Genomic DNA, 8,360 nt, shown 5'->3' on the forward strand with positions numbered 1-8,360 from the left:
CAATTTTATATTAATCTGACTCCAATTTTAAGTTGACCTCTAATTTATATTTAAACTCTAATTAATTTCTGATCATTCTTTTAATTTAACATTTTTAGGTTATTGATTACTCTAAATCCTCTTCTATTCATTGTCCTTTCGATCTTTGGAGACTTACGCCGGCCGTTATTAAATTACGTAAACCTCCCGAAAATGGATAGCCAGTTCCGTTCTTAGTCAGCGGTTGTATGGTTAACTAATATCGTCTGGTTTGGCTTGTCTCGTAACCAGATGATATTACCGCTTAGTCACATACATACAACTTGCTAAGATGGGCGGTGAGCAGAGACTGAGAGTCTTTAAATGGCTTTCTCCTACCCGGTTGTCCTGAGTGGTTTCTCCTATATTAAAGCTCCAGTATGGTCTACCCTCGTCTAATGAAATTCAAATCCTACCCGGCTGTCCTAGGTGGCTGTCCTACCTGGTTGTCCTGAGTGGTTTAAATTCAAACTGAGAGTCTTTAAATGGCTTCCTCCTATATTAAGGCTCCAGTAATGATATAAATGATTTCGGAGGAATTCAGAATAAATCAAATAATAACAATTTATTTATCAGGTAGGATATAAAACATTGTTGCAGAAATTCAAATCAAAGCCAATTTCACATGATCAGAATAAACAAGCATTACTAAAAATAAAAGACAAGTCAAAGAAACATATCTGACAAAACTACATGCAGCGGTACAGCATGGGAGATCTGCTTACAGATTCCTGGTGAAAACGGCTACACACATCAATTGTGCGGGAGGTCTGCTTACAGATTCCTGGTGAAAACGGCTACACACATCAATTGTGCGGGAAATCTGCTTACAGATTCCTGGTGAAAACGACTACACACATCAGTTGTGTGGGAGATCTGTTTACAGATTCCCCGAGCTTCCTGCCAACTTTCCTTAAATATCTAGACAGAATAAACATTGTGTACCAAATGGTATTATCCTTTGAACAATGAGAATTTGGGGGTGAATGGGTTCTTGACTTCCTGGGGTTTAACCTTGTTAACATATAGGAGATCATTTCAATTGTGGGTCAAGGAGGGGGATAGACCTCCAGAATTAAGCAGTATTTGGCAAAGACCTTATAACTTTGTTACCATTAGTTTTATCAACATGGGAAAGAGACCACTATACCAGTCGCACAGAGACCTCTTAAATGATATCAAACACATACAGTTGCATTCTTTGTTTTCATGGTATTTGTTATATTTTTACATATAAATCTTACGTCTTTGTGTTGGTCCAGAGCTGTTGAAGGGGAGAAAGGGGAGAGAGAAGGGGAGGGGGGCAGCAAGGTGATTTGCAATTTATCACTCTGTGGTGATATTCAGGTGAAGATTTCAGATTTGTAAAACAATCAAAAGCCGATTTGCAATTTGTCACACATGATGATATTCAGGTGTAGATTTCAGCTTTTGTGAGAGAGTTCTATGACGTTGATTCTCGCAGAGTTCTTTGACTTTTACCGGAAATGGCGCCTTTTGGTTGTAGACATTCCGGTGCCAGCCTTACAATAGTATTTCTACAATTTATTACAATTAAAAGACAACTGTATACTGTGACTTCACAGTGAATAGGACCAATAAATTACTGTAATGTAGCAGTGCTGTGTAGTAGAATCATGATCATCTGTATTTTTTTTTTTTTTTTTTTTAATCTAGTGTTTGTTAATGGCCACCATCATTGAGTTTTGTATGCTGTGTGTTGATATCTTGGGTGCCTGATTAAGAACTTATGATAAAAACTTAAAGAATGACAGAATTAACCATTATTATTCACTTTGTGCAACAGAAAAACGAGCACGCAACCATCTTGAAAATTTTCTCCTGGAAGTTCCATTCTAGTGGTTAATATACATATATATATATATATATATATATATATATATATATATATATATATATATATATATATATGTATATATTTAGATAATTTATGTGTACATAAAATTGCAACTGTAATTTTCTTTATAAACTTGCATGTGTAATAATACGAGCTATCACTGTTGGACATTTTTTATACTAACTACCCATTTCACACAAATTATTAATAAGTTGAAACCTAAAAGTTAAACAGAATTACACGTATAACAATTAAACACTTGTATTATGAAAAAGTGCTGTGCCTCATAGCTGTCTGAATTTGATCTGCCAGGTCCAATTTACCTCTGCGGGTGTACAAAAAAACCGAACATTTAGAGTGACAGAAAAACACCTCAGGAGCATTTTCACGTAGGAAAGGGGTGCTGTTGACTCACATCATATACTCTTGGTGAAAAATACTTTCTGTGCTCCCACATGTAATCCATTTTGATTGACTCTTCTCAGTAGCTTCAATACAAACAGGAAGTTAGATGACAAAATTCAGAAGAGCGGAGCACGGAAAAGGGGCGGGGCTGAATAAGGTGAATAGCCTAACTTTACAAACATCCCTTACTCATTGTTCATTTAAAACGATATTATTTCTTTACTTTCAAATGCATCATATTGTGTAGTATATACATCATAAGCCAACACAGTTAACCATCAAAATGACTTATTTTTTCCATACCTCACAATACAATACAATACTTTACATTTAAATACATTGCATCAACTGGGAGACATTTTATTAGAAATAAATTAGGTAAAGTCACATACAAAATCTTAATTCATTCATTTGTTTTGCTTACTTATCTTAGCTTTCTGACTGAATAAAAGCTAACAAAACTCTATAAGGAGCATTGGCAACCATGTTTCTTATGGCATGGCACAGTGATCATAGTTAGGGGGCACGGCCCCCGAGACCCTCCTGTAGCACCAACACTGGTGGATTTGGTAATCGTTCCAAACAGCTTCTTCCTTCGTGTAAGCTCTGCAGAATTTCTTTGAGTTCTTGAAGATGATGCTGTATCTTAGGAATCTCTGAACAGCCAGCACAGGAAATAGAGCTTGGAGACAGAGAAGGGAATTAAGAAAAAAATGGGAGGAGAAAGGAGAAGTAAGAAAGAAACATAATAGTTAGATTTTTGAGCTCCTGGACTTCTTGACAGAGAAGATGGATCTCATCTGCCTCATCTATGTTGTGTGTTGAGACACAGCTTTCAGCCTTTTTTCGGTTTAGTATAAGAAACTAAAAAACAAGGATTCGGCTCGTGTTTTCTTTCTTTCTTATTTTATTTTATTTTTTATATTTTGTTCATTGTCAAAGAAATTAAGTTTCTTTAATTCACACATGGCTGGCACTGAAACACCCATTTAATCTGATTGGTCAATCCGACTCGTCCAGTCTTCTGTACTGCCTAAATCTTATCAGCCAGAATTAAAATTGGTACCGCTCTGCATATTTGTCTCAATTTAAATTAAATATGGTCCCGAACCACCAAGTTCGGAGCGCATATCAAACTGGCCAAGTCAGTCAGCATTCATTTACATTTATTTAAATGGAATTGATTGAAAGAGATCTATTTGTTTTACAAAAAAAGGAATCTGGAATTTAAACTATCGTACATGTTTCTACATGATAATGTCTACACATTCTTGTTTCAAATGCTGCATAATCTAGTGGTTAACGCATTTGACCAACTATTCAGTCCCATACTGACTGTATCCAGGCTATCACCATAATGTTTTCTTTATGTTAATTGTCTGTATAATCATAAATATTGTTTTACATTTGTTAATACAAAACAAAGTGTTGTTTTTAGAAAAAACAGAACAATAAGTACGGGGGCAACCAATAATCCTCTCAGCAGTCCGAACTGTCCTTTGTAGTCTTCTGATGTCTGATTTCATAGCTGAACCAAACCAGACTGTTATTGAAGTGCAAAAGACAGACTCAGTGACTGCTGAGTAGAACTGTATCAGCAGCGCCTGTGGCAGGTTGAACTTCCTCAGCTGGCGAAGGAAGTACAACCTCTGCTGGGCCTTTTTCACAATGGAGTCAATGTGTGTCTCCCACTTCAGGTCCTGTGAGATGGTAGTGCCCAGGAACCTGAATGACTCCACTGCTGCCACAGTGCTGTTTAGAATGGTGAGGGGGGTCAGTGTTGGGGTGTTCCTCCTAAAGTCCACAATCATTTCCACCGTTTTGAGCATGTTCAGCTCAAGGTTGTTTTGACTGCACCAGATAGCCAGCTGTTCAACCTCCCTTCTGTATGCAGACTCATCATCATCTCGGATGGTAATAGGCGAGTGTATTAACCACTACACTCTTAAGCATAACCGTATGACACTGGGTTTACTTAATAAAAAATGAAAGTGAAGGAGCGTTCTCACGTACAACAGTTGAAATTCCAGATTCACTTTTTGTAAAACAAATTAATCTCTTTAAATATCACTTTTGTATGGAAACAGCTCATCACTTAACCCTTAAACGCATACCTCAGTTCTCTAGAGACCCGGGACCACATTCCACCCCTGTATCTCATCCATTTTTTGGAGTTGTTCCCACACCTCTTTAGTATTCCTCAGTCTATCTCTTATAAATAGTGACACAAAAAATGGCAAAAAATAAAAATAAAAAACACTTTATAATGGTTTAAATACCAAAAGTGTATAGGGTCTCTGAGGTATGTAAGAGTGTCAGAGTTTTTTTTGCACTTCCATAAATTATATATTTGTATAATTATTTCATATCTATTTAAGTTTACATGATATCTATTTCTTTGTGTATTATAAGATAAATTAGTACTATATTCATACAAATAAATACTATATCACGTTGACTTCCTGTGCAACAATGAACTATCAACAATAGTGAATTATCAGTATTTTGATATGCGTACATACATAATATACATGTTATTTCTCACTCAAGGTGGCACTGATGTGTCAGTGATTGACTTGATTTACATTTGACATTGCTATTTGACGAAGAAACATCATCGAAGTAGGCTTATAGCAAGTACAACACATGAAAAGTATGGTATGACTTGTCATTTGGGTGTACTACTGAAATAATGTTAGTTGTACATCTATTTAGACTCAACAAGTGCCTGAGAAAACACACATAAGATACATGTAAGCTACACATAAGTTACACATACATTACACATACTGTATGTAGATTATTTGTATGTGTAGCTCAATATGTGTTTGATAGTTGCATCTCATGACATTTCATTGTGAATATAATGAATCCTGTTCTTGATTTGTCCTGATTTGTTGCATTATCTCTTTAATTTTTGAAAAATAAAACATCAAAATATATAAAAATATATTTTATTGTTTTCTGATTGTCTTGAAAATATTTTTACAATTTGACACTATCTGGGCATTTTATTCATCCATTTTTGATACATATAAGTGCCGGGACTCTAAAGACCTGAATATAAGAGTGTTTGGGAAAATTACCATGCATTTAAGAGTTAATGAATTAACTGACTGTTCAACATGTTTTACACAAAAAAAATCCCTTTGGAATGAACTATGTGTGGAGTTTACCACGATAAAATTGTTGGTTTATAAGAGAAGACACTGACAATTTTGCGACAAGTAGGGGTCAATTTACAGGTCTCCTCATTTATTTGTATGGTATCCACAAATGGTTCTCTTTCAAACATAAGTTGGTGTCACACTATGGGATACACCCCTTCCGCGCATTCCTCAGAAGCCCTATTGCATTACACCAGCCCTTATTGGCTGGCAGACGTGACGCTTGTGTCTGTGAGTGGCTCTGACCCAATATAAAAGGAGTGACACAGTGTCACTACATCATTCAAAAATCTGTTCTCGCTTTACTCCAGAAACCTGGACTACTATTCGGATAGTCATCTACTGGTATCCACACTGGCTGCTGACTAATCAGTCTGATACAGAGTTTCCAGCTCCAGTTCATTGTGAGGATTTCCTCAACATCCAGCTAAATGGTTGCAGTGATGCAGAGTACTTTGGCTAATGTGGGGGATTCTTCACAGCTTTGCTCTTGCAGGAATAAGAATTCATGCAAAGACACACACCAGGTGCCTCATGTATAAAACTCTGTGTTGATTTCATCCTAAAAGTGTGCGTACGCACAAAAGTCCGATTTTGCGTATGCACAAAAGTTTTCAGATTTATAAAACCCGTTTTTACTATGCATAACCTCCTTTACATACAATTACCATATGCACATTGCCATCCAGACACGTGACTACCGAGTTTAATGGTATGAGAAACTATGAACACGGGAGACAATACAGACGCCTCATGCCCATAAGTGCTCTTTGTCTTGTTTTAGAGTAAAATATACTGTCTTCTAAACAAGATATGTTAACCCGAGAAACATAATTTTTTAAGATGTTAACTTCCAGAGAATATATCTTATCCCTGGACAATTTTTTTTATTGTTGCAAGCATAAATCTATGAAAGTTTGCTTCTCAGAAAATGTTTTAAATCGTTTTAAGGGTGTTTTATAGAGAAGTTAAATATATAATACTGGAAACAAAACAAAGATTATAATAAGATGTGTGTAGTGTTAAACTATTGTCTGACATCAATGGATTACTAAAAGAGCTTTTTAAAAAATAAAATGTGCAAGCTTACATTTTGTTTTGTGTTTGACTGGCTGCGCATCCACTACCAATATTTCCTTATTACAGTTTATATTTGAATGCCTTTTCAATTAGTTACATAAAATTAACATAGCCTAATATTAGCTGGATAACAATACATTTTGATTCAAGTGTTTAACTACATACTTTTTTATTCTAAATATTGTATATTTAATGAAAAGCAGTGTTTATAATCAGTGTGTTCAGTTTATTACTTGTCCAGCTGGAGTCCCCAATTGACAAGCAGCAGTAAAAGAGTGCATATGCAAGGGATACACCTTGGGTGGTGGTGTGCACATTTTCACATCAAGTTTACTTTTTATACATCCCATCGTAAGCTTGAGAACTGCCATACGCAACATTTTTGTGTCAGTATTTATACATGAAACCCCAGGTCTGCTCTGCATGTATTGGGTTGAAACATGCCCAAATGGTAATCAACAATCCTGGATTGTGTGAGCATTTTGCATGCTTTATCATGAAGAGCCTTTGCCACAGACTAGCATGCCAAACTAGCCTGTCGGGCCAAAATCCTCTAGTATCGGGCTATCACCCCGCAGGTATGCATTCCTGTAGAGCTGCCCACCATGGTGGTGTTGACATGGACTGACCAGCTCAATTTATGCGCCCCTGTACTCACCATGCTCAGCACAGATGAGGAGGAGGCGCTGGATTACGAGGATGAGAGACAGTCAGATTTTCTCTTCTCTGAAGAAGATAAAGATTTAGAGGACTCCTGGGAAACATGGAAGAGCTGGGCGGGGCACCATCCTCTCTGCTTCTCAGACTAGATCTGCAAGATGTGCACAAACGTGGGCAGATAAACAAAATATTCCATGGCCGACTGTGGTAGCAGAGGCTGCAAAGTCATGCTACAAGGGCAAAAGGCTGGCAAGGGCTAAACGGGTGGTGAGACAGCTTCTTCCAATATTTTCAGAGCTCTTGGAAGACGTTTTGGTCACCTGGAAGGCTAAACCCTTCATCAGCAAGCTGCCCGTTCAAGGGGGATCCATGCTCGATGTGGAGGGAATGGAGAAGTAGGGTTTTTTCCGCATGTCTCCCATGGAGCCTTTAGTGGCAGCGCACCTGAACCCCAGGCACACGACAGCTGCGAATCCAAAGCGGACTGTTTCCAGTCAAGCATGACGGAGTGCGCTAACAAAACTCAGTAAGGGCTTTGAACGCTGTCTCCATGCTGACTGTATTCCAAGCAAAGCTGCAAGATGAGGTGTCTGCCATCCCAGGTCAGGCACAATGGGATGAGATGTGTCGTCACAGGCCTCTCTCCGTCTTCAGAGATGTGCTGTCCAAGCTGCGGGCAAGGCCATGGTCACAATGGTCATTAAAGGTGCAGTATGTAAGATTCAGAAACTCTTGTTATTAATGACACCTGTGGCTGTTAAGTGAACTGCAGCCAGCTACCTGTTGCCTGTGATCGCGCACACACTCCATAGGGACATGAGCATCGACCAAAACAATGAACAAAGAGGCTGAACGTGATTCACCGGCATCATGCTAATAGATGAGGTAGCATAATTAAAATTAAAAAGTGTTACATATTGCACCTTTAAAGAGAGAGTATGATGGCTTAACCTGGCAAATCATTCTGACCGTGAGAAGGAGGCCTTTTGGATGCACCTGTTGTTTCAGAGGGGATATTTGGTTCAGCTTTGACATGGATGCAAAAGAGGTGTGAGGAGAAGAAGAGGGATGATGAAGCTTTGCAGCTCTATCTACCCAGAAAGACACAGACTGCACCTGCCCCCCCCACCAGCAGACTTTCGCACAAGTCACAGCTCGTCCACCTCCTAGCG

This window comes from Myxocyprinus asiaticus, chromosome 7 (genome assembly GCF_019703515.2).
Source record: "Myxocyprinus asiaticus isolate MX2 ecotype Aquarium Trade chromosome 7, UBuf_Myxa_2, whole genome shotgun sequence".
In the NCBI taxonomy this organism is placed as follows: domain Eukaryota; kingdom Metazoa; phylum Chordata; class Actinopteri; order Cypriniformes; family Catostomidae; genus Myxocyprinus; species Myxocyprinus asiaticus.